Source organism: Equus caballus, chromosome 19 (genome assembly GCF_041296265.1).
Source record: "Equus caballus isolate H_3958 breed thoroughbred chromosome 19, TB-T2T, whole genome shotgun sequence".
Taxonomy (NCBI): Eukaryota; Metazoa; Chordata; class Mammalia; order Perissodactyla; family Equidae; genus Equus; species Equus caballus.
In genome coordinates, this window is record NC_091702.1 from 36,731,696 (window position 1) to 36,757,888 (window position 26,193).

General features: G+C 46.6%; 1 long non-coding RNA gene across 2 annotated transcripts in view; it reads right to left on the minus strand.

Moving 5' to 3' along the window:
• LOC111768975 (uncharacterized) overlaps positions 1 to 25,592 on the minus strand; it is a 40,243-nt gene extending 14,651 nt beyond the window's left edge. The window contains exons 1-4 of one of the 2 annotated variants that reach the window (XR_011429143.1): positions 25,511 to 25,592; positions 24,415 to 24,475; positions 4,354 to 4,590; positions 1,664 to 1,796 (exon numbers count right to left, since the gene is read on the minus strand). This is a non-coding gene — a long non-coding RNA (uncharacterized lncRNA). Of the gene's footprint in view, positions 1 to 1,663; positions 1,797 to 4,353; positions 4,591 to 18,502; positions 18,684 to 24,414; positions 24,476 to 25,510 lie in introns of those variants that run through there. The other variant, XR_002801650.2, reaches the window with a different exon arrangement.
• Positions 25,593 to 26,193: the final 601 nt, after the last annotated feature.

Consider the following 26,193-nt stretch of genomic DNA (forward strand, 5'->3'; position numbering starts at 1 on the left):
TGTATGAATTTAAACCAAATGCCTTCTTTTGGGTATCTGAATTTAAATAAAATGGTCTTTCGGGTGAAGTCCCAGAACTAGATTAAAACTGTTGTGTATGTGAATCCAGATAGGCTGGAACTGATACACGGGCATCATTTCAGGTGGCTGGTTTTTTATCAGGTTAGTGATGCTGCCAGGCCTGATGTGGGGGAAGGCATCTGTGTGGCACTCACTAAGCAGCCCGTCTCAGCGGTGCCTGGGGGCTTGTGCTGCTGTTTAGCCTTTTGTCATTTAGACTCCACATTCTGTTTGTTTTCACTGAACTTTCCAAGGGAATAAATATTAGAGGTCTAACAGGGAAAGACACACAGAGACCAAGTTTTCGGCACTAAGGAGCAGGTTATCTCAGTTAGGAGTTGCATTGAATGTATCCCCAGGCCCAAAGTCAGTTACCTCTTGATGTATTCATCTATTCCTTTTTGCATATATGCATTTAACACGTATTACACAACATTTTTCTGTGCTTGGTAATGTAATAGGCACCAAGGACAGAGAAAAGAAAAGATAAAGTCCTGGACACCAAGGAGCTCACATCAGCAGAGGGAAGGGATAGACAGGGCAGAGATGTAAGCATGACCTTTAAGAGTGATGCTAGAAGGGTGTGAATATATGCAACTGCTTATTAATTCTTTCCCTCTATTGGTTCTGTGGCTTCTGCCATGTAGATGAGGCCAAGGCACCTGTGAATGTTGTCCACTCAAGACCCAGAGACCGGAATCTCCCTTTTAAAAGCAACCCTCTTAAGTCACAGCTGCATCTCTGGGATTCTTGACTCATCCAACAGTACAGCCTTCAGTGTCACCGTGCCCAGAATGATGAACAACGTGCATCCCTTCCAAAGAGAAGTCAGCATCCTTCTTCATTGGGCCCTAGCAAGTCCAAATTATTAAACTTTCTCCTTCACTCTCCCACCCCCAAATCCTCACTGCTCTGCCACTAATTTACCCTGTGATTTGGGTAACCCACTCCTTGTCTCTGGGCCTCAGTTTCTTCTTCTGTAAAATGAGTGTTGTCACCATCCTGCCCTGCCTACCCTCTATGGGTTTTATGACAAGCAAACGCAACAACAAACAGTAAACAATGTTTTAGACTAAAAACTGTCTATGTCTGTTAGCTGTCCTTAAAGTAATAGCAGTTATTTTAATGCAATATTTATACTAATAATCATTGCTGCTATTCTTATTATTTTTATCACTGTTATTATTGTGGGAGAGTTGTTAGCCTCTTCCAAGAATCAGGCAGCTGTCATTGCCAAGTGCCTCAATATGACTAAAAATGAGCTAAATCAGAATGCATTTGAAGCCCCCTTCCATAAAAAGCTGTGACTCCGCTTATAGCTGCATTTTTCACTGCTTTTTTCTCCCTCTCAGGATCACTATAGCCAGATTTTATGACAGTGTTCATGGACGGAGGGGATGACCCAGTCTTGAGCATCCCCTAGGCATGGTGCTCTCTCTCCCATCCATGTAGAGGATGTGCCTCGGGCCCACGGATGACCAGGGTCTTCCAGGAGCACCTCCTTGGGCCCTTGGTGTCCAGTCTTACCTGCCTTGCAGACCTTAGCACCTGTCAGACAGCATTGCCTTAGTCCTTTTGGCAGGGCTGGTCTGGACATACTTACCTTCTCAGCACCTGGGGGTGCAGTGGGGCAAAGATGGGGCTTCATGGTATTGTGCGACTTTCAGAAGGGAGACTTCTCTCTTTGCTTCACTGAGACGTCCACTTGCTGCTGGTTCAAGATGCTTTTGCTCCTCCTAGTTAATTACAAGTCCCAGATTGGTCTCCTTAATGACTTCCATCTCCCTTGTTGATGAACTACCATCAAGGAAGTTGCAATGTTGTTTGTAATGATGCAGCTTAGCAACAGGGGCTCTCTGTTATTCACCACTGGCACTCAGTCCACAAAAGGCAGCTAACTAGAGTGTGGGTTCTCTCAGGATGCGCAAGAGCTAGTCATGTGCCACATAATGACGTTTTGGTCAATGAGAGACTGCATATATGGCAGTGATCCCATAAGATTAGTACCACATCACCTAGGTGTATAGTAAGCTATACCATCTAGGTTTGTGTAAGTACACATTCTACGATGTTCACACAACAATGAAATCGCCTAATGATGCATCTCTCAGGAGATATTCCCATCGTTGAGCTGTGCACAGCTCAGGGGGACTGGGGTCCCTAGATGGGGGTTGGAAAACCGAGACAGCTGGGTCTTAGCCCTCCCACTTACTGACTGTGTGGCAAGTCACTTCTCTTTTCTCTGTATCTTCTGTAAAATGGGCATCCCTGACATTCTTCACAGTGAAAATGGAATTATATATGTGAATGTGAATAAATAATTAGAAAATGCCACACAACAATTAAGTAATACTAAAAGAGTCTGTTCTGAAAGATTCTAGGGCTTGCTATAAGACAGATACAGATTCCTTACGGAACCCTCCTCCTCTCTGTCCCTACAATGGCGCAGCAGCAGTGAGAGGCACCTGGGCTTGTTGTAAAGACCAACTTAAGATAATGGATGTAGAACATGTGCTCGGGTTAGAAGAGCTTGGTCCTAATGTATTTCGTCACTTATTCATTATGTCATCTTTTCCAAATGCTCCCCTTTCAGAGCCTCAATTTTATCATCTGAAAAAGGCTCTGCTACTAAAACAAAACAAAACAAAACAAAAGCAAATAAACAAATACTAGTGAGAAACACCATTGGACTAGATTATTTCTAAAGTTTTTTCCGGCTAGATAACAGAGTAACTTAAATTAAAAATTTCTATGAAATCGACAGGTTCAATGCACAATTTCATCCTACAGTTAAGCCATGTCACTTCCAGTTAGTGGATAGTTTGAGCAAATCTGTGCAGGGGATCACACTGGTCAGCTCATGACTTTAGAGGCTCAGTCCCCAGCTTCACACCTTACCCACCTACAAAGGGCAGAGGACAGATCAGGAGACCTGGCCATGGGCTCTGAGTGTAACCCTGGGCATGTCTGGGCCTTCTTTTCCTCTCCGTCAAACCAAAGTGCGTCGACTCGATGTTCTCTGAGCGAGTTTCAGTTTAAAATCTTAAGAATCTAACTTCTTTGAGTCTCACTTCTAACAAATCTTGGGTGCAGGGAATTGGGCTGGCCTCATGTGTGCACTGAGACGTGCCTTGTTAGAGCAGATGGAGTGTGTCTATCATGGTGGCGGTGTAACCAGTCTGGTCACTTCAGATGTCTCTCCAATTAACACTCATGGCGGCGGCCAACTGCTCAGGCAGCAGAACATGCTGGTGGAGAAGATGGCGGGACCGCCTGGGCCGGCTGCCACACCTATTATCCAAGCCTGGGAGTGGGAGGGGCCAGCCAGACTTTGGAGTGTGTGGGAGGTGGGAGGAGGGGTGGATAAAAATGGGAGGTGAAATGTGTGCAGGGAGATTTCTTTAGCTGTAGAGTCCTAGAAAGTTAGAAATGGAAAATGCTCTTCTAGTCCTGGCCCTCACTAGATGCTGTGATTTCACTTCCCTCTTTCCACTGCCATTGTGCCCACACCATCACCTCTTGCTCTTGCTTCCTGAGTGATATCCCTGCCTTCCATTTCTTTTTCTCTCCAACCACCCCCTACAAGACAGTCAGAGAGAGATTTCTAAAATTTAAATGTGATTATGTTATTCCCCTGCATTGCAGTTTTCCCCCAGTGCCTTCAGGAAAAAAATTTTAAAAACTGAACCCCGTACCTTGGCATACACACAGCCTGATGTACACAGATCCCTGGAGGTCAGATTTACCTAACCTTTTACTTCCTCTTCCCTTCTCACCCCATAATGGCATTGGGGAATTACTTGAAATTCTTCAACCCACCAAACTCTCTCCTTTGCCTGTTCTTCCCTCGCCTCCCTTCCCTTCTTTGTCTGGTGATCAGCCTTTGAAATTCAACTTAGCTGTCACCTCTCTGAGACACACTCTAGGACCACCCCCTCTGTATCTCACAAAAGCCTGGTAACCGCTATGAAAGTGATAAAAATCACGCTGCTAGGTGATTGTCCTCGGACATGTCACTCTCCTTCACTACACTGTGAGCTTTCAGGGGAATGAGAATGTGTCTAATCCATTTCCTTTATGGAGGGAAAACTGACTTTGCCTTGGAATACCCTACTGATCTCCAGCGTTAAATTTGTCTGGAGTGCCTTTTGTGCCATTCCTTGAGCTGTGACCTTGATCAAGGCGAACCACTTCACCAGAGAGCAGGCATGTGGTAAATGTCGGTTGAGAGAGAGAAGGATCTCGCTCATTTCACAGACCAAGAAACAAGCCTGGAAAGAAGAAGTGACTCACCTGAGCTCAACAGAGAGGGTCAGTCAGTGCTGACTCTAGGGCATTCCTCTCTTGACTCCTCATCCAGTGCTCTTTCCACTGTCCTGCACTCGCAGAGTGTTTCAACTCGTTCTCCTCTTGTGTGAGAGAGCAGCAGACTGCTCTCACTGGATGGTGTGCATGTACATAAAGGAAATCCTCAACTCAGTCTGGATTTGCCACACCTCCAGGCTTGTATAGAATTCCTGGACCTGTGGGCTGGGTATTAAGAGATGTGCAGCAACACAGTTAGCTTGGGGAATGGTAGAGCAAAACGATTGAAAATATGTGAGGAAGCCCAGAGACTTGGCAAGAGTGAGAAGTGTTTAGAGTAAAAAGTGACAGCAATTATGAACCTTGCATACTGATTCAGGTATGGATGTTATCTGTGGTCTCACTGGCCAGGCAATGGCATGGAGCCATGCAAAGCCTTCATCTCCCAAGCACATCGAAAATCCCAGCCTGTGTTGTTCTTGGGAGGGAAGGTTTGGCTTTGAGCAGTTTTTCCTGAAAAATCAAAACAACTCCTGAGAGTGGGCCCAGCTTTCACGGGCAGCCTGGGAGCTGGGCACGCTTCCCTCAGTCTGGGTGTTAGTGCGCTGGTTTCTGGAGTGGAGAAGGGCATCTGAAGGTCACACAGCGGGGAATCCAAACCTCTGAGCTTGATTTACAGCTCGGGGCCTCAGATCTCCTCCCTCCCAGCCCACATAACCCCCCGTTTCCTCCTTTGTGAGCCAGCACTCTGCAGAGCTGGGAAATGAGATCTAACCAGTGGCTTTTTCTGGGCGTATGTATGGATTCTTCCCTGAGAGGACAGCAGGAAGGAACAGAAGTGGTTCTTGAAAATGTGGGCAGGAGAGCATCCTGGTGACTCAGAGAACAAAGGGACCTGAAACAGCCCACAGAGCATCTAGCCCAGCATTTTTCTTTGTTTTTTCTTTTATCTTTCCTTTTTTTTTTTTTCTATTCTTTTTCCCCATTTCCTTTCCTTTTCATTCCCTTTCTTGTTGTGGTTTCCACCTGAAATCTTATATGGAAACCCAATATTTTAAAATTAAAAATGGAAGTGCTCTAGGCGATTGGGGGTAGTGGGGCTTCCGGTCTCCCTTTCTGATCTTGCTTCTTCTTTGACACCCGCAGAGGCCCAGGAGGTCCCTCCTCAGATGGCTGAGCTACACACACAGCAGTTTGGAAACTTCTGCTGTGATCCAACACCCTCATTTCACACGTGAGGTCCTAGCGCCCGAGAAGGTGATTGGATTCATTAAAAGTCAAACAAGGATTTCAGAATGGAGTTGGGCTCTAGGGGGCCCCTCTTGGCTCTCTAGCCTCCTTCTGGGAACCTGTACCTGACTGCATGTAGGCTTTGGAAAAGCTCAGCCTGGCCCTAGGTTCTGCAGTGGGAAGTTCTTGTCTTTATTAAGGAAAAAATCAGTTAGAATTGCAGAAGCCCAGGATCAGGAGCTCTGGGAAATAAATGCCAGGTTAGTCTGGCTGCTCATCCCCTTTGGCCCTGGGCTGCGAATCCACTGCCTGCATGTAGAACGTGAGTCCAACCTTGCTCTTCCTCTGCCTGAGGCCCTGCCTTTATACACTCTTGGAATGGCATCTTAGTTTCTTGCTAACATCCTTGACTTCCTTCTCCTGTTCCCAACCCTAATAGGACCCAGCCTGCCCCAGAGTCTGGCCCAGGTGTGGGAGGGTGTACCTGCTCCTAGGTCCCCCAGCCCTAATCACTACTGTATCTCTGTTCACTGCTTGTCCCCCACCACGCTTCCCTGCTCTGCTTGCCACGCAGGACCCTCCTAGGACTTTCCCGACTTAGCACCTGGCCTGGAAGCCTTCTCTCTTTGCCTAGACTTATGTTCTCCCATCAAGTTTCTTATGGCCACAAACCTGGCCTTTCCATAGCCCAGGTTTAGGGGAGTGGATGTGAAGGTGGTAGGAAGTGACTGAACTGGAACCTTCCAGGCTCTCCCAATCTGGCCAGGACAGCCACTCTAAACCACACTCTCACAACCTAGTCCTTCCCCTCTGTGAGCTCCTGGATTTGTGCCAGAAGTATTTGGCTAGACCCTGCCCAGCAGTCACCTCTCCTACTTGACCCAGAAAGTCCAGAAGGAGAGACCCACAGGCTTATTCCAGAGACTGCAGGAAGAAAATTCATCCTTCCTGCAGCCCTCCAACCAAGCCCAATCATATTCCCTGCATTATCAGATGCTTTCCCTTTTGGTGGGTGCAAGAAGATACACAAATTCTTCCTGAACCACCTGCAGTTAAGGTTGGTGCCCAGAACCTTCAAGACACCTTGGACTCTGAGCCCTGTAATTCTGTGACTTCCCCTTTTTCTGCCCCAAACCCATGGCCTTCACCACGCTAAGTTCCTGCCCATTTCCAGCCCCTGAGATCTCTTTCATGGCCTGCCTATGGAGGCCCGTCAGGATCCCTGCCTGCCCTGGCTGCATCCAGCTGCTCTTTCAGAATGCAGGTGTCAGGATAGATCCCTACTAGCCCATTGCCACGGGCCAGAGAAGCCAACTTGCATCTTCCCTGGAGGCCTAGAGGCCGAAGGGGCCTATGCAGTAGCTTCCACCTGTCTTCCTCCACAGAAGCCCTGAGCTGGTCTCCTTATACCCTCAGCCCTCCTGGAGCCCCTCCCAACAGTGCCTGGCCCCAGGCCATGAGTCCAAGTCTGCATGCTTTTCTGCCTCTCAGGACCAGAATCAGGCTGGCCTATGGGCCTAACGCTTCTGCAGCTAAGGAGCCTGACTCCCCTACGCCCAGACCAGGAGGCCCCAGGCCATGGTCAGAGAGGCTCGCTGAGGCCCACATTTCTCCCTATGCCCCAAAGTGAGAACTGTGGCCCAGAGTGGGAGCTGGAGGGCCCAGGGACTATTCTGAAGCACAGCTGTAAGAGGTGGAGCTACCTGAAGAGAGGAACACAGCTTCCTGTTAGGCCTGTGGGAGCACCCATACCCACCACCAGCAGAGAGGCGTATTCCATCTGGGATAACAGCCTTGGCTCCAGAGCTTCCTCCAGATCCAGAGATTCAGTGAAATTCCTGGTTTAAGGGTACCCTAGAGCCAGTATCCCCTAATCTTGAACTGGAACCTGTATCATCAAGGGCTGAGGTAGAGAGAACAAACTCTGAGACAAAGATCACAGGGCCTCTTGGGGCCGGCCCGATGTCATAGTGGTTAAATTTGCACACTCTGTTTTGGCAGCCATGGGTTCACAGGTTCATATCCCAGGCATGGACCTGGCGCTGTTCATCAAGCCACACTGTGGCAGCATCCCACATAAAATAGAGGAAGATTGGCACAGATGTTGGCTCAGCAATGATCTTCCTCAAGCAAAAAGAGGAAGATTGGCAACAAATGTTAGCTCAGAGCCGATCTTCCTCACACACACACACGAAAGATCACAAGGCCTCCCAAGATTCTTAGAGAATAAAACAGTGCCCCACCTTCAGGATAACATCCTGGGTCCTGTCTTGACCAGGGACCAAGAAACCCCTCTGGAACCTTCTGTAGGTGTCCCCAGATGCCTACATGGAATCAGGATGCTCTTAGATGAGGCCATGGCTGACTGGAAATCTATGCAAGCTGTGCCCACTCAACCTGAGTGAGATTGAGGTGGGCATGCCACCTGGAGAGGGTCCCCTGCCGTAGGGAGCCCCCGGCGATTTGTCATGTCTATGACAGTCCCTGTCAAGGGCCTCCTAGAGTGGAGAAGCCAGGAACAGACCTAAGAAGGCAAAGCTTCTCCACATCTCCCTCCAGGCTGGCAGCACTATTATTGCCAGCTTAGAGACACCCCTGCTTGAAACCTCTAGAACCTCCCTGGAGAGTAAGTGCTTTATGGGGGGGAGGGGGGTGTGTCCACCCACCTCTGGCCCAGCCTAGCCTAGAGCTCAGGTTCTGACACCCCACCAGCTGGTTACCTGGCCCCACATCTGGTCACCACAAAGGCCAGGAGCTCAGACTGAGTATATCTGGGCCTTCAAATCTGTGCAGGCTCAAGTAACTCACTTCATCTTTCCCTCCTCAGTGCCCATCTTGAAAATGGGAGCAACGTAGCACCTGCCTCACAGGATTGTTGGGATTCAGCGAAATGCATGAAATTTCCCCAGAAACAGTGGTCCCTCAATGCCTGTTTTCTGAATCTGCCTCTGAAAGGTTAAGCCTGGGGAGAAAGGACAGGTTGCAGAGAATCAGCATGACTGTCCTCCGGGGTCCTGTGGGGAGGGCCTAGAGACCAGCATGTGGGTCCCTCTGTGTTTGCTTTGAAAGCTTACATCTAGATGATGCCTTCTATTCTAGAGCGATGTGCTGGATTTTAACAACTAGGACAGCAGGCAAGAGGCCAGAATTCCTCCCCTAGGTCTGCCTCAGAGTGCTGAGTTAGCTGCTTTGTGACTCAAAGTTCCAGACCAGGGGAAAAAAAAACAGTTTCTCCTTCTCTTGCCAGCCCAATGTATGATCACAAAAATCTTTCAAAATATACAGAGTCTTTTAGCTCCCAAAACTTTTGAACACCAGGGATCTCCTCCCATTGTCACAACCACCCGATGATGCTGACAAGGCAGGATTTTATCCTCTTCTTGTGGGAGAGCAGCCTGTGGTCCAGAGAAGTGACTTGGTCAGGGACCCACAGCAGCTTGGTGGCAGAGGCGGGCCCAGAGCACACATTTCCTTCCTTCCACCCACTGCTCTCTGTCTCTCTTCTTTAATTTCAGGCTTAAACATTTATTTTGAGCTTTTGCTTAAGTTGTGTCACATCCAGTATGGTACGCCGTCCTCACTCAGCCTCAGTGTCAGGCTAATCAGCGGTCACATGGAAATGTCCTGTGCTCTTTCTGTTAGACCAGCCCGGAGGGACACCCCCTCTACTGTCTGCACGGTGGGGCTGCCTGAGACTCAGCATGGGCAGCAGCAGATGGAGAGAGGGTGATCTGGGGCTCCGGTGTACTCTGGGCACAGGCTCATGAGAGAACTGATAGGGAGAGGGCTTGGCAAAGCATTCTGAAAGGAACAGTCTTGAGTGTATGGAAGGGCTATGTACCCCCTGTTGGTGTTTATTTCTTCCAGTTGACTGCAGGAAGGAGAATGGAAGGAAGGTCTCTTGCTAGAGGCTTTGGGTCCTTTGTTTATACAACCCAGAAACCAGAAGTCACGAAGAGTCTGAATGGACTGATTTGTAAAAGATATTAAATGTTTGAAGTTTTAGTAAAGTAATACAGCCTCATGGTTAAAACAGGTGCAGACATGGGCCTTTGTGCTCCCCAGGGCCCGGTTTTCAGTTTTCAGGTGGGCAGGGTAGTTTGCAGGCAGAAAGGCCAAGAAAAGGCTGCAGTTTGGATTAGGCTGACTCCTCCTCCAACTCAAATACTCCAGGAGGCATGAAGAGTCTCCTGACTCAGGCCCTTCCCACCATGAGTCATCTTACTCAGAGGCAATGACTTCTATCCATCCTTGCTCTAGTTTTTCTTGTGATTACCTCCACAGCTCTAAATAATATGCTTATTAATATTATTATTTCATGTTTTATTTACTTTATTCAACAATAAAAAGGTATTGAGCATCTTCTGTGTGTCAAGCTCTGTTCTAGGCAACCAGGGAGCTTATATTGTGAATTAATGTTTCACTAAAATAGATGAAGATTTAGCTCTCTTAGAACAACCCCTCCTCTGAGTACAGTTATGTCACCAATTTCATTTTGAAAGAAGGTATTTGAACGAGTAAGGCGGTTTATTGGGCAGGGTGAAGCTTACAGGGAGAAGGCACCATATAGAGAGTTAAGACATGGGTTTTTTCCTGAAGGCAGCAGACTTAGATGAAAGCATTGAAAGGAAGTCTCTGATATGTCATCATAGAACCATTGACACCCTGGAGTGAGCAGTTCCACTGCACTGAGACACCTAAAGTGTGCTCCACCAAGTGTGGCTGGGGTGGCACAAACATACACACAAGCCTCCAACAAGGACCCCTGATGCCTGGAGAGGAAGCTGCTCACCTGGAAACCTTACCCTCAGGAGGTTCCGTAGACCCTTGGTAATGTGTCTTAGTCCGTTCAAGCTACTACAACAAACATACCATAGACTAGGTAGCTTAAACAACAAACATTTACTTCTCAAAGTTCCAGAGGCTGGGAAGGCCAAGAACAAGGCACTAGCAGAGTCACTGTCTGGCAAGGGCCCACTTCCTGTTTCACAGAGAGCTGTCTTGTCTCTGTGTCCTCCCATGGCAGAAGGGGTGAGGGAGCTCTCTGGGGTCTCTTTCATAGGGGCACTAATGCCATTCACGAGGGCTCCATCCTCATAACCTAATCACTTCCCAAAGTTACACCTCCAAATACCATCACATTGTGGATTAGGTTTCAACATATGAATTTTGGAGCAATACAAACATTCAGTCTACAGCATAATGCCTGGGAGAAGAGAACTCAGGATCTAGTCAGGTGTCCTGAGTTTAAGATCCAACTACAGCATTAAATAATTGTTTGTCTCTTTGCCTGCCTGGAACTTGGTTTTCTTATCTGTAACTTGGCAATGAGTCCAGCTTCTCTGTGTTGATATGAGGATGAAATCATATGTTGACATACCAATTGTAAGTACTATAAAGTGAATTCTTATTATTACAGAGTATGTCAAAGAATGCCTGAATGAGAGTCTATAAATTCAATTTTATTGTGCATCAGTAATTTTCCTTTCTGAAAATCAATGACTCCTGCCACTAATTTATCATTATAATGATTTTTATTCATACTCTGGATAATAAGAGAAATCATGACCATGCTTTCTGGTAGAATGACTCCTTTAGTTAAGTCAATCTACAGATGCTTAAAGCTGAGTTTTCCCTCAGCTTGATGGCCTGTGATGTATTACAGTCACTGTGGGAAAAGTTCATTGGCTGGTTTAGCCTTTGGGAGTGGGCTCTCAACTCAATGCATAGTTGCAAAGTGATTCCACTCTGCTGTGTGAGAAGCTGAATTCAAGCACTGAACCTAAATTTATTGAAAGCATCCTTTCACCAGGAATTGTATTGATGAAGGACTGTGGGCGTGTTCAGGGATGACTGTGACCTTCACTCTGCCAATTAGGGGCTCACTCTGTGGATGGAGCAGAAATACACACAAAATATAACACAAGATGATCAGTGATCGATTCTAAAATAGAAGTACAAGTCTATGTAGGGGAAAACTCAAGCAAGAAAAGATTAATTCTGAATTGGGGGTATCTGGGACATACATGTGGGGAAGGTGCAGTTTAAAGAGCTTTGAAAACTTACTAGAACATTGGCAGAGTGAAAGGGGGAGGGACCCCTCCCTGAGCAAAAGCCCAGGGGAGGGAGGGCTCAGAGAATGATTGGGGAAGAACAGAGTCTGAAGCTGGTGGAATTGAGCCTTGCAGAAGTGATCTGAAGCTAGACAAGGGTGGAGGACCCTTGAGGCCCAGCTGAGGTTTGGTTTTATTCTGTAGACAACAGCATCTTTGGAGGTGTCAGAGTACATCAGATCAGAGTGCAGCTTTCATGTGAAAAGTGAATCAGCCATCAGCAAATGCAGACACAGTGCTTTCCTTTCCTGCTCCATAGTGGGGTGGTTTTGCGAAAGGCAAGGCAAGCAAAGGCTTCTGGAACAGATCTGACTGGCGCCTCCCAGAAACTGCACCTGACCTTCTTCTGGAAAGACCCAACTACCTGTTCATTTCCTCAATTACCTCATCAGTGAAATCAAATCAATCACGGTTAATTCTAACCTTAACAAACATTCTTCAGTTTCCATATATGACGCTCTTCCTCAAACCATAAATACCTGCGTGATGTCTGTGAACTCTGCAAAGGTAGTTTAGGTGGGGAAAAAAATAACCTTCCCTTAAGAAGCTTGTCAGAAGCTGAATCATTACAAATGACAGGAAGGCACATTTGTGACATGGAAAAAAAACTAGATAGAATATATATTTTCTAGAAAGCCATTCCATATCAATAAGAGGAAAAAAGCCTATGAATCAAATCTCAGAATAAAGCTGAAAGGACCCTTGTGGGTTAATACCCATAATCCCAGGAAGCACTATAGCATGGTGGGTAAATGGTGTGCTTTGAGTGTGGGACTGCCTGCTTAAGCTCTGCTTTGCCCCTGTGAGCTACACGACCTCAGGGAAGGACTTCCTCTCCCTGAGCTTCAGCTCTTCCACCTATGGCATGAGGATGAAAACAGTTGCTGTGAAGACTAAATGAGTCAATATAAGCAGAGCTCCTAGAACAGTGCCTTCTACATCATCAGTGCTATATAAACATTAGCTCTTATTACTATTATTACCATTACTTCTTTCCTCTGTGAGGAAGGAAGGAAACCCATATGTCTGGGGACTTACCATGTGACAGACACTTTCATAATCATTACCTCATTTAATCTAATATTGACAACTCTTTTCATATATTGTTGTTATTGGGCCACATTATATTGATAAGGAAATTGTGTGAATTTAGGTGATCTTGTTGGGGTCACCCAGCCAGGAATTGGCCCACTGAGACCGGAACCCAGGACTATCTGGCCTCAAGTTCCCATCTGTCAGAATGAACTCCCTTATTTTGAGAATGTTCCAAGTAAGATTGTTTGATCCAGTTTTCTCGGAACAGCTCGGCTATGCTTTGTTATGGATTATTAATGGTAGGAAGAAGTCTGCTTTCTTTTCCTGTCTTGCTTGCTCTAACATAAGCAGTGCAAGCAGCTCTCACAGACTGGAGGTGCTGAGTAGCCATAGACATGTCACTTTCATTGTAGACAGAGAGAGAAAACGCAGCCCAAGAAGACAAGTGACAGCCTCTAACCATACCTCATGACCCTCAGGGAAAATGGAGCAGCAACTGAGGTAGAGGAAAATCCACCTGACAAGTTTAGTCAGTGCATGATTACAATCTCTGATGTGTGGAGAGTTAAAGAGCACGAAACCCTTTCCCATGTACACATATTACCTATTCTTCATAACAACCTGAGAATGCTCAGGCAGGGATTGGCCCCTTGTTTTGACACTTGATGAAACTGAGGCCCAGGGGAACCAAGAGGCCTGTAAATAGCAGAGTAGGGTTTCGAACTTGGGCTTTTCCCACCCAGATCTGCTGCCTCCCATCATAAGGAAAAGAATATCAACATCATAGGCTAGATAAATAATTTTGAAATTGAGGTGAAAATTATAGGCGTCCTTTAGAGAGGTGGAGGAGGGGTCTGTGGTCCTGTCCTAGGGCCAGGTTTGCCTTGCAGTAATGTACTTGTTCCCATAGAAAGGCTAAAGCTAAACATTTTGGGGCATTGAAAGAACAGATGACTTGTACTGATTGTCACCACTAGGCAGGATGTCCCTTCACTTCCAGAGGTAGTCAAGTTCTCCAGGGGGTCAGAGTGTGGGCCAGGGCTCAAAATCACTCATTTCTGACAGCAATCCCCTCTCGCCCCTGTGCTTCTTTGACTCAGGTAGGAAGTAATTCTAGGAACTTCTGACCCTGTGTCTTCATCAGTAGTAATTTAAAAGCTTCATTCTTGGCAGATCTGTGAGGGGCTACTTCTGCTACAGCAGGTCTCCTGAAGGAAGCAGCTTGTTGAGTTCTCATCCTGCCTTTGTTTTTCTCTTTCAAGGAAAAACTCCTTGAGAGCTGAGCATGTCTGCATTAATCTCTCCTCATTCGTCTCCACACCTGACCCCGGAGGACTGGTGAGAAACAATGGTCTATCCATTGTCATGACCAACTCACTTTGTGGTACCCCTCACCTTGGGAAATTCCTTCATACCAGTCTGACACTTGGTGGGTTTCCTCATTACTTAGGTTTGGAAACAATTAGGTGTGTAATCTTTCTATCAGTCAAAGCTAAAGCTTTTACTATTGGGAAATTTTTTTCTAGCTCTGTGTGGGTTTTCTTTTCTCTGAAGTCCATCATATTCTTGATGAGGACACAGGGCTCAACTTGACCAGGGAGAATTTAGCTTTGGCCACTTGGAGTGTGGGATGGGAGAGAGTTAAGGTAGGGTGAGCTCATGCTATGTGCAATGGTTGGAAGGACATAGCAGGAGAGATAGTCAGGAGGTCTTCAAGGGAGAAAGGTAATTTTCCAGGATCCAAGAGCCATGCCTACATTTGTGTCAACAATGGAATGACATGTAAAGTGTGCCTCTGTTGCCCAGAATCCAGCAGAAACAAGGTTCCAGCAGCCTAGAGGAGTCTGCAACCCCTCTTCTAGGGTAATTGTCTGAGGCTCAGGCTGAGCTGCTGTGCAGGAAAAATCAAAGGGGTGTTCTCATCTAACGCTCACCAACTCCAGTACCCACTCTGGGCCAATGTTGCCTAAATCCACATCTTAGTCCTGATTTCCTTCTTTTTGCCTGGGTAGTCCCAACTGCTGGCTCTTCAACACCTCAAACACCAGACATCCATGTTAGGCTCTCTCACTTCATTCTCAACTCCTCCTCCTTTTGCTGTGTCTGCAATCTCTGCTCACATCGCCACTCCCTTCACTCACTCTCCCAGGTAGAAACTCAAGGGTCATTGCTGAATTCTCCTTCTCCCTTCTCCTCACATATAATTCCATTCAATCCTTCTGCAGCCATGTCTTTGATCTTTTCATTCCTACTAGAGCTGCCCTCGTCAGACCCCCATCACTTTTCCACGGATCACTTTAGCAGGCTCCTAATAGTTCTTTCTCTCCAGTTTCTCTTTCTACCAATCAGCCCTTTATAGATCTTCTTGAGCCACTTCTCTAAGTCTGAGCTCTGGTAATTTTACTTCTCTTCCTCAAAAACCACTGATGGTCCCCACTGCTATCCTTTAGCATATCATTTGTGGTGAACACTGGTCTGCTCCTCGTGACCATTTCAGCCACTCCTATCTGCACTTTTCCGTGTCTTTGCTTCTGGTTATGCTGTTCCATCCTCCTGGAATTCTCTTCTCATATATCTCTCTTGGTCAGAATCTTTCTCAGGGTCCTTCTCAAATCCTACTTCTTTTGTAAAAATTTATTCATGTATTCCACGAACAGCTTAAAACTCTACACCCTTGGGCATCAGGCTCTGTGCTAGGGGTTGGTGATGTAGCCATGAACAAGACACAGGCTGTTGCTCTTAGTTTATTGCAGTAGACTTTACACAAATAAACATATAAAAAATATTAATAGTGAGTTGTGCTATGTGTTTTGAAGAAAAATAACATGGTGCCATGAGGCAGAATGATACAAGGGGGAGGGGGAGGAGGTATTGATTTACCTCTATGAAGCCAGGGAAGGCTCTTCTGGAAGTGATGTTAGGAAGATAAATAGGATTTAGGCAGAGTAGCAATGGGGAAATGGGTGTGTGAGGCCCCTGCAGCAGAATGGGAAGGGTCTCGCCAATCCCTAAGATCAGAATTGACCGCTCTATCTCCTCTGCACTCACGGAGCCCTGGGCACCTTGGTGATCACTGCTCTGTATTAGAGAGAACTGTACAGTTTTATGTCAACCACCAGTCCCAGGATTCTGTTTGGGTGAGGATAGTGTGTTACTCATTTCACTCAACAATTCATTGGTCCAACAAGTATTTCTGCACACCAAGTGTGTAGGTACCAGAGGCAGAAGTAGGCACCAGATATACAGTGGTGAGTGAGGTACCCTCATGCCTCTTAGAGAGATCCAGTCTCTGTATCTCCAGGACTTGGCATAGTACTAATCACACAGCAGAGACTCAGGAAAAATGTGGATTTGAGGGCTCAGGAATATGTGCTTGCATGATAACAAGATGAACTTGACTTTCCATTGAAACCCTTAATACAAATGCCCCAGATGGTCTCTACTCTTCCAGGTCATTGTGGAGACCAAGGCACCTCTCAGAGATTGCCGGAACATGCATCCAACCCTCCATCCCATTTCCTTGGATGCTTGGGCACAAACGGTCTCCCTCTGGTAGGAGACTTTCTGCCAGTTTCCAGTCCTTTGACCGTGTTCTAGTCTGAGCTAATTTTGTAAGTCAAATTGCTTAAGAGTGAATATGAAATCTTTGACTGAAGCCCAAATATATAAATACCCATCACATTTCCTTCCTCCCCAGTTTTGCAATCATCCAAAAAAGCTGTTCATGTTGTCCAGCGTAATTAGTTATTTATACACCCTCATGTGGTCCATTGTTCAGAATAAATTGTCTGGTATACAGAATTTCTCTTGCAAGGCTTGTTTTGCCATTTTGCTGCTTTTTGGAAGCTGTTTGTAAATATGTCCTTGTGGAACCCTTTGAGATACTTCTGAGCATATCCAGGATTGGTGCGTGAGGGGGGGCACAGATGAGCCAGTCCACGTAAGCAGATATGCCCTCTGAGTTCTCACACTGTCCCCTGCTTTTTGAATACAAAAATTACTGAGAATTATTCATCATTTCCTTGAAGACCCAGGGCAATTAGAATGAACACAAAAATAGTCACAGACAGGTAGAAGTGGAAATCATCTTGGAGATCTAGTCACTAGATTCTGGTGACTCCATTTTGCCCAAGAGGAAGTTAGTTCCGAGAAAGAAGAAGTGAGAGGGACTGGCTCACAGCCTCTTGTGGGTTAGTGACACAGCCAGGACCAAACCCTCTTCAGCTGTCTCCCATACTCTTTCTACTAAACCACCGAGGGTACTAGTGCAGGAGTGCCTCAGGCAGTTCTGAGCTTGGTACACTTTGCCCCTGAACTAGATGGCCCCAGACTGCTGTGCTCTGGGCCTTGTGTCCATGTTTTATAGCTCTTTTGTCTCCTCCCAAATGGCTTGGCAGCCAGCTATTACTGATGAGCATTGCCTATCATGTAGCAATTCTGCTTTCTCTTCTGTCATGCTGTGGTCAGAGACTCCAGATGGTCCATCAATTTTATGTAAAATAAGACTCGTTTCTGAGTGAGGGTCTGAAGGTCTTTGTTTCATGGGAGACATCCATAAGGTTTATGACCCAAGATATCGTCTACCTTGGTGAATGTTCCATGTGCACTTGAAAAGCATGTGCATTCTGCTCTTGTTGAGCAGAGTGTTCTATAAATGTCAATTAGATTCAGCGGTTGATGGTATTGTTCTGTTCTTCCATATCCTTGCTGGGTTTCTATCCATGAATTTTACTTTGTGAAATTTGTAAATTAGCTTTGATTGTTCAGAAGTGTTTTAAGGTTTGCTTCCCATATGAGAGTGTAAGATCCTGGCTCTTATCTTAAAATGAGACTTTCTGGGCAGCCAGGTTAGAGGGCAATAGTTAAGCATTTCTGGAATGGTTGGCCAGATGGTATGACTTGAAGAATCTTGAAATCTTCCTCCTAACACACATACATGGACCGTCAGCATGCAAACTTACCACAAAGATCTTATAAGAGTTCTCACTGGAGTAAGACCCATTGTTATTCCTGAGAAATATCACATCAGCTAGCCAACATCGTAGCATTTAAAACTCATTATTTTCCTATGTTATTATTGATAAAATCCACAGATTTTCTAAAATGACCACATATTAATATAATACAATTTATTAGATTTCAAATATATTTATTACTTTATATTTTAAACTATTAAATATGTAACCATAGAGGAAAGATATAACAGATGTCATGTACTCATCATCAGAATTAACAGATGCTAACATTTTGCCATATTCACTTCAGATCTCTTTTCTTAAAAGAAATTAAACGTAACACACATAAAATCCTCACCCTCTATTCCATTTCCTCTTCCTCCCTCCTTCTTCCCCTCTCACTCTCTACAGAGGAAGACACTATTCTGAATTTGGTGGGTATCATTCTCATGAATGTTTTGGTACTTTCACTCTAAGTGAATGTGTCCACAAACAATTTATGGCCAAGACAATTAGTTTTTATAATTAGAAGAGAAAAAAAGACTCATCCGTCATGTTCAGAAGCCCTTGGTCCATTTGAATCTCTATTCCTTCCAACTGGATTTTGCTTTAATCATGGTTTTTATGTTCTTTTTCTGGTGATCTTCCTATCCAGCTTTATTTCCTCCTAGCTAAAGTCTTTGCCAGAAAGCATAGTTTGGACCTTGCTTCCATGATTTGGCCTTTCTGAAGCTGAGGTCTGCCTGCCTTAGGCATTGTCCACCCCAAATCACTGTACTCTGGTCCCTAGTGAGGACAACCCACCTGGTTCCTGTACCTGGATACACTGTTGCCTGATGCTCGTCTGGTCTGTGAGTGGATGTGGCTGCTGTTGTCAGACCTGACCTGTCTGTTCAGCATTCCAGCACCAGTAGGCAGGTTCAGTTGCCGTCATGCCTTACCTGTTCTCTTAGATCTTCCATGTTTGGAAGCCAACCCCTTGAAAGGACACATCAGGGGAAACCTGAGCCTGGGAGGGTGGAGGCTGATGAGTATGGTAATGATGATTGATAACAGCTGAGATAATATAATCAAAACGGTAAGACCTAAGATGTAACAATATTCAAAATGTGTTGTTCAAAATAATAATAGCTGCTGTTTACAGAGCACCTACTATATGTCAAGTACTGTGCCAGACACTTTACATCTCATTTATTCTTTAAAATAATCCCATATTTTATAGATGAAAGAGCTGAGGCATAGAGAAGCAGCATGCTGCAAGGAAAAATTATGTGATTTAGAGTAAGACAGGCTTGGGTTCAAACTCTTGGGCTCAAACTAACTTACACTGCTTTGGACTAATTTCTTAACTTTTCTAATCTTGGCTCAAAATACATGCTCAGCAACGATGGCCTCCGCTATTGTAAAAGATCTGGCTTCTTGCCTAAGGAGACACACTAGTCTACAGTGGAACTGGCATTCACACCCAGGTCTGCTTCTCTCAAAGCTGCCCTCTTTTCAGGGAAATGTGAATGTTGTATGTTATAATACGAATGTTCCTCCATTAAAGATGTGTCACGGAGTTTGGAAAGAGCACTAAACTTGAAATTAGAAGTCCTGGGTCCTGTTCTCCATCACAGATGAGCTGGGTGACCTTGTGGCACTCATTTCCTCTCTCTTTCCTTGGTTTTCTCATTTATAACATAAAGGGGTTGCACTGGATAACCTCTATGTTCTGTTTGTTCCACCTCTGGCATTCTGCGCCTCTGATCCAGAAACATAGCACCAAATTGCCTTCCCAAGAGAGATGAAGAAAGACAATGGCATTGCTATTTTGAAGAAGGCTAGGATAGGAGAGCAGGAAAGCTTCTATCAGCTAGCCGCTTGTCCCAAATCCTTAACATTGAAACCAGTCGGATTTCTTCTCTGCTTCCCAACTTGAGCTGGGAAGGCATCCACACCATAGAGGGTTATAGAAGACAATACAACCAGTTGCCCAGACTCACAGCTTTCTTGGCTAACTTCTTTTCTTCCCTTCCTTCCTTCTTTTCTTTTCTTTTTCCTTTCTTTAGAAGGAGAGGACTGAAAAGAGAAGATGGCTAAGTAACGTAACTAAATAAGAGATGGACAATTACCGGAGGAATTTTATTTCTGATCCAGGTTTCTTCTTCTTCCTTTTTCCCCGATTTTATTTTCTAAAAATAGATCTATTTGAGGGATAAGGAAACAAGTCCTGCACTCCTGTTCAGTGAATTTTAAATTCTTCTCTGTGACTTGGGGCCAGCTGTTTGCCGAAGTTAAAGGTAGGAGAAACCTCCCTGGAGACTCCGGTGACCACATCTAGACCACTTTGGTGGTCCTCTTGGTCTTGGGATCAAGGAAACATCCACTTGCTCAGTGAGTCTTCATGGAGCTCCCACTATGTTCCAGTCACTGTGGCAGGCCCTAGGGATAAGGGAGGAAGGAAAGACTCCCTTCCCACCTCTTACGGAGCATACATGTCAACGTAAAGAATGAAACACAAAAGTAAATATGCAATTATGAAGTGTGAGAGGTGTTGTGAAGGAGCTAGGAAAACACCCCAGTTTCTGTCGCTTCAGCTCTGGCCCTGGAGAAACATTCGTCCACTCTGTCTCCACTTCCTCTACGTGAAGTTCTGCAGTTTGACCATGAATCATCATCCAGAGACTATCCCCAGCACATCTGCCCTCCATATCATCAGTGAGGATCACAGGGCCCTCCTGGGCTTGCCCTGGCTCCCTGGGACTCCATGGCCTGGCCTCCTAGTTCACCTTCTGGGCTGTTCTCTGCTGGGCCATGTTCTCTGAATGCTGGTGTGCTTGCACTTCTTCAAACACTCCTTTTCCAGTCCTGCTTTGGGGCCCTTGCTCTTGCTGATTCTTTTACCAGGAATGTCTTTCGCTCACTTCTATCTCCACTTTTTCAAATCCTGCTCATTCTTCCAGGCTCTGTTCATGCTTCTTTATCCTTGCTTGCAGCCATTCCTGAACTCGTCTCTCCACCTCGGAGTATCTCCTTGCCCTTCCTTGATGCCTCATGGTATTTGGTTTATTGTGCTAATCAGAGTGCTCATGACCCTCTGCCAGTTGATATACAGTTATTTGTACATTCATCCTAGGCTTTACCTACTTATTCCCACCTTGAAGGCATGGATATTATTTACCTCTGAATCTCAAATAGGAGGCACAGTTAACACACAACAATGTTTGTTGAATCTTTGCCCCAATGATAATGTTAATAATAAAACATGCTAACAGTCCTATATAGTTTTACAAAGAGTGTTCATATGTATTATTTAAATTAATCCTCAGAACAACTCTGCGTGAGAGGAACTATCATAATCCCATTTGATAGGTAATAATAATAACTTGCCGAGTGCTGACTCTCTGCTAGGCCTTATGCTAGGAACTCTACACATTACATCATTCAATCCTTATCCAATTCCAATAAAAACAATAGTCATCCATACTGAGCACTTACTGTGCCAGGCATTATTTTCAGCCCTTTACGTCTATTAACTCATTTCATTCCCACAACACTATAAGGTAGGTATTCTTATTATCTTCATTTTATACATGAGGAAATTGAAGCATGCGGAGGTCAAAAAACTTACCTAAGTCCCATAGCTAAATTTGGATTTCAAATTAGGTCATGATTATAGACTTACCCATTCACCTATGAGCATTCCCCTCCTTTCCGGGCAAGCACCGCCAGCACTGCTCAGTACTGCCTCTATGAGGTATACTTATACCCATTTTACAGATGAGAAAACCGAGACCCAAAGAGAGTAAGCAACTTGCTAATGTTGTACAACTGATCAGGTCACAGCTTGGTCTTGTACATGCAAAGCCCGTCTTCTGAATCACTCATCTGTGTTCTTAGAGAGATGTGACAATTGCCAGCCTAGATATATACAAATTTCCTCAGCCACGTGAAAGTTTCATGATTCTTTAACATTTCTGTGTGTCTGTCATGCTCCGTGTGTGGGGCTGAACCCTGTGTATGCTGGGCAGGATGGGGACTTACAAAGACTAAGTATATAGTCCTTCCTTCCAGGAGGCAAATAAAAATCAATTAGAATATCCTTCATAGCTATTCCCTGGGACTTGACGCTTTTATCCAATTGCCCTGGCAGAGATATTGAGGGGACAGGAATAGCCAGGGGAGACAGTGGAAAGAGTGACGTTCTGAGTGGTCAGCAAAGATGAGGGGATGCAGACAGGCACAGGAGGTGAGTGGGATTGGCCTTGTTATATAGAGTCAGCAGCAGTGAGTGGGCTTGGAGACTTCTGGCCCTAGCGAAGACAGCAGCTGTTCCTGCCCAGTTTCATACCGTGGACTAGGATGGAAGTGGGGGCGTGGGAGTGGTGGTTCAAGGCCCAGGGGAGAGGAGGCCAGTGGCCGGGTTGGAAATATCTAGGTCACTTAGAGCAGCCCTCTCTTTGACTAGGTGGATCCCTGCTCCCCCTTGCAGGCCCCAGCATGAGTACTGGCCACAGCCCAGGATGGGGGTGGAGTCTTGGGTTTGGCTCCCAACTTGACCACTCACCAGCAGATGATTGTGAGCAAGCCACTTCCCCCTTCCAAGACTCCATTTCTACAGGGGCTTCGTAAAATGGGCATATGACTTTTTACTGTGCTTGTGAAGCCTGGATTAGGTCATGATGTTCATGAGACCACTTGGCTAACTTTGAGTGCTAGGTGCATGTGAGATGCTAAGGAGGAACAAAAGTCTAGGTTTTGCCTCCTCTGTGGTTCCTCTTAACAGGATTAAGTGGATGGAGGGCACATCAGGTTGACTCACACATAACTGACAGGAAAAGGGGCATAGTTTTCAGGTTACCCAGTTTCCAGGCCTAATGGAAATCAGGTGGCATTAGTAAGAATCTGTGTGGGAGTGGGGTGGGGGTGGGAGGTGGGGGGGGAGGGGGGAGGATGGGGAGGAGCTGAACCAGGGAAAGACGGGGATGCTCATATGGGCAGGATCCATGCCTGTAAATTAATGTTACTGAAGGGAAACCTGCTTCAGGTTCCAACCTGGTAAAGCAAAGGGAGAGGCTGTCAGGAGACCAGTCTCACCCAGCTTTGAGTGGACTCACCATGTGCCCTGAGGCACGCCCTAGCTTCTCTCCCAGCCTGTTTCTCCATCTGTAAAACAAGATACTGCTTTCCAAGAGCTTGAAAGGCCTGGAGTTCTCATCCGCGAGGAGAGTTCTAAGGAGGGCTTGAGAGGGATAGGAAAAGCCCTCCAGTCTCTCTGCCCCAGGTCCCCAGGCCCAGGCCTCTTAAACCAATTCTGGAATCCACCTCGGGGAGGTGATAGGAGAGAGCGAGAGGATTCGTGTACTTCGGTGACTGTGCGTGCGAGCCAGGGGGTTTTAAATGAATCACTTTGTATCTAGCAGGGCAGCACCTGCGCCTCAGCCTCCAAAGGCAGAGCGAGCAACAAGATCATTCAAAAGCTGCCGCTTTCCATTCACGTCTATAATTAGCGCGCAGACTGCGGCGGCAGCCGGCTCTGCCGGGGAAGGGCCTGGAGGCGGGGCCTAACCCCTTAGCTCCTCCCCCTTCTCCTTCCCCTCCCTAACCCTCCCCACCCAGACTCTCGGGCGGTCCCCACCCCCACCTCCGAACCCCGGTCAGGGACTTGGCTCTCTGCCGCAAGATGCCTTCAGTTACTGCCTGGACGCCAGGGCCCTCCGGAACCTTACTTTGAGATCGCTCTCGCGCAGTAAATAAGCACCGTGGCGGATGCGATTGCAGGAGGGCAGCTATATTTAGAGTGGCATCCCCCTGGCCCCGCCCCGCCGCTCCCGCGTCCCGCCCTCTCCCCTCCCGCCCGCTCGCCCCGCCCGCTCCCCGCCGCCTCTCCCGCTTTGTCGCATTACATAGTAATCTGAGATGCATTGGATGAGCTCCAGGGAACAGAATGTACTTGGCAGAGACGCGGGGCTTGATGTCTGCAAAATGTCGGAAACGCAGCCAAGAGCTGCTAACTGGGTCATTAACCTCCAAAAGCAAAGCGAGGACTGTAGGCCCGCTCTGCCTCCCTTCATCTCGCCAATAAAAGTGCCTCAGTGTGAAGGGAAGAAAAAGCCCAAGGTTGGCTGCTTTGATTTCTAGGCACCAAAGGCAGGCCGGGCCCCTCCTCCTGGCCCGGGTCCTCTGCCGCCCCTGCGCCGCGTCCCAGGGCACAAGTGGCCTTTGAAAGGCCCAGCAACCGCGCGGGGCCGCGCTCGCGCCGCTGCAGAGACGTTACCCGGCAGCCCTTCCCTACCGCACGGCCTCGGGCCCATTCTCTGGGGTCCGGTGGAAACGGGGGAGCGGGGAGAGAAGGGATTAAGGGAGAAGGTTCTAGGTCCATCCTAGACCCCACAAGTAGAGTGAAGGGTTTTGCCATTCCTCTCCCGTTCTCCTCCTCTCCTCTGCCTCCTCTTCCCCCCTCCCCTCCTCTTCCTCTCTCGTTTCCTTTTGGAGAGCAGGCTGTGGGGTTGGTGCATGCGTACATGGCCTGGCTCCAGGAGACTTGAGCTCTGTCACTTGCTGTGTGACCTTGGATGAGTCACCCATTTGTCTGCTCCTTAATTCCCTTATATGTCAATTGTTTGCAGTAATAACACCTTCCTGATCTATCTCACAAAATCGTGAGGCCCAAGTGTGAAAGTCTTAGAAACGGCAAAGGTTTGCTCAGTGTCGGAGAGATTCTCACTGGTTACCTTGACCTCCACGCCTCTGAAAGCCCCAAGGTCCAAACTTCCGCTGGATTTGTGTGTATTCCTGGAAAATAAGAATCTAAGTGGTCTCACCATGAAGCTTGAAGGTTTGAATATTCACAAGGGGATAGCCCCTAAAATCCACCTCCCTCAAGCTGTCTGGCCCTGCTGGATTGCTAAACAGACACTTCCTGCTAATGTCCAAACCCCCTTCTCCAGCGGCCGGATGGAGAGGGAAAGTGCTTGGTACTGAAGCCAGAAGAGGTCGTGTAGATCCTCAAATAATGAGACTCCCTTACTTGTCACAGAGAGGACAGCCAGCCTGGTGAGACCGGCAGCAGCCTATGCCATGTGAGTCTGGACATCTGGGTAGTCTTAACCGAAGTCCAAGACAGGAAAGCTGATCTGTGCAACCCACTGATGAAAGGAAGACAGCTCATCCCTGGTGCTGTCTGCAGGATTAGAAGCAAGTCCCATCAGCACCCTTCCTGCTGCATGCCTCCCTGCTCTCACCATGTCTTCCACTGCAGCCACATCAGATCTCTCCTGCCTCCTCACCCTGCCCCACAGAGACCCCATGCTCGCCTGCCACTGGGTGGCAGGCTTTTTTTGGCTGAGCCTTTTTTTTTTTTTTTAAAAATCACCTGGATTTAAAAAAAAATCCCATTGCCACACATTCAAATTCTTTGTGTCCCTCAAAACTCAGCTCAAGCGCCAACTCCCCTCTCTAGATATGATATCTTTCTCCTTCAACTCTTCCTTGGGATTTCTTGATAATGTCTCAGTATAACCAGCCAGCTTTGGATTATGCCATCTTTGTGCGTATTATATCCTCTGATGGAGCGGAGATATCTCTATGGATAAGGGCCTCTTTGCTGTTGGTCTCATCCCTGAAGCCTAAGGCAACCAAATATCCCAGTTTGCCTTCCCAGTTTACGCTCGTGGTCTTGGTATAATCTTTCACCTTGAAGTGTCTGGTCTGGATCATAAAATATATGGTCACCTTACTGAGGATCTCTATCCGAGTACCTGGCACATTAGCAGGGACACAGTAAATGTGATGAACTACCTTGAAGAACATGTCAGAGCTGTTTCTTACCTGATTCCCTGGGACTCTCGGCTCTCCCCTTTTCACGAGCCTGGAGGCATGCTACCATCTGTTCCTCTTCCTCTTCCCTAGAGAAGACCTGCGGAAGGACCTCGTAACACTTTCATTCTGACAAGCCTTTCCAGGATTTCAAAATCATCTGACCCAACAAGAATTTGCTTAGCCCAAGTCTTCCCGTCCTTCTCGGCCCCTAAACAATACGATGGCCATCGGATATTGGACGTGGGTATCAAACACAAGAGAAGGTCAGGACCTGGTCTGTGGGATGAAGCCGTCATTTCCAACCCAAACTGGATTTTCAGGCTTGCCCAATTTTTTTTGACAGTCCCACTCTTCAGAATTACCTTCATTTATGTGGCTGTCTTAGGAGGAGGTCACAATTTGGAAAGCTCAGAGCTGCTTTATTATAAAATATGTAGTTATCCTACAGCTCAGAGGTTAGGAAAGACAAAGTACTATGCCTTTTTGCATCATAATGAAAAGTTTTCACGAAAGTAAACCTGTAGGAATGAGTGTTTGTTGACTTATTTTTAAAGATACCAAGCATTTGGAAGTAGCAGCAGGCAAGATGCCTGGCCTTGTGAATGGAGCACCAGCGTCAGGAAGCCTGGGTCTTCTTTCTCCTTCTCCCTGACTCACTGCTTTCTGGAGGATGAATCATATGCCCTTTCTCA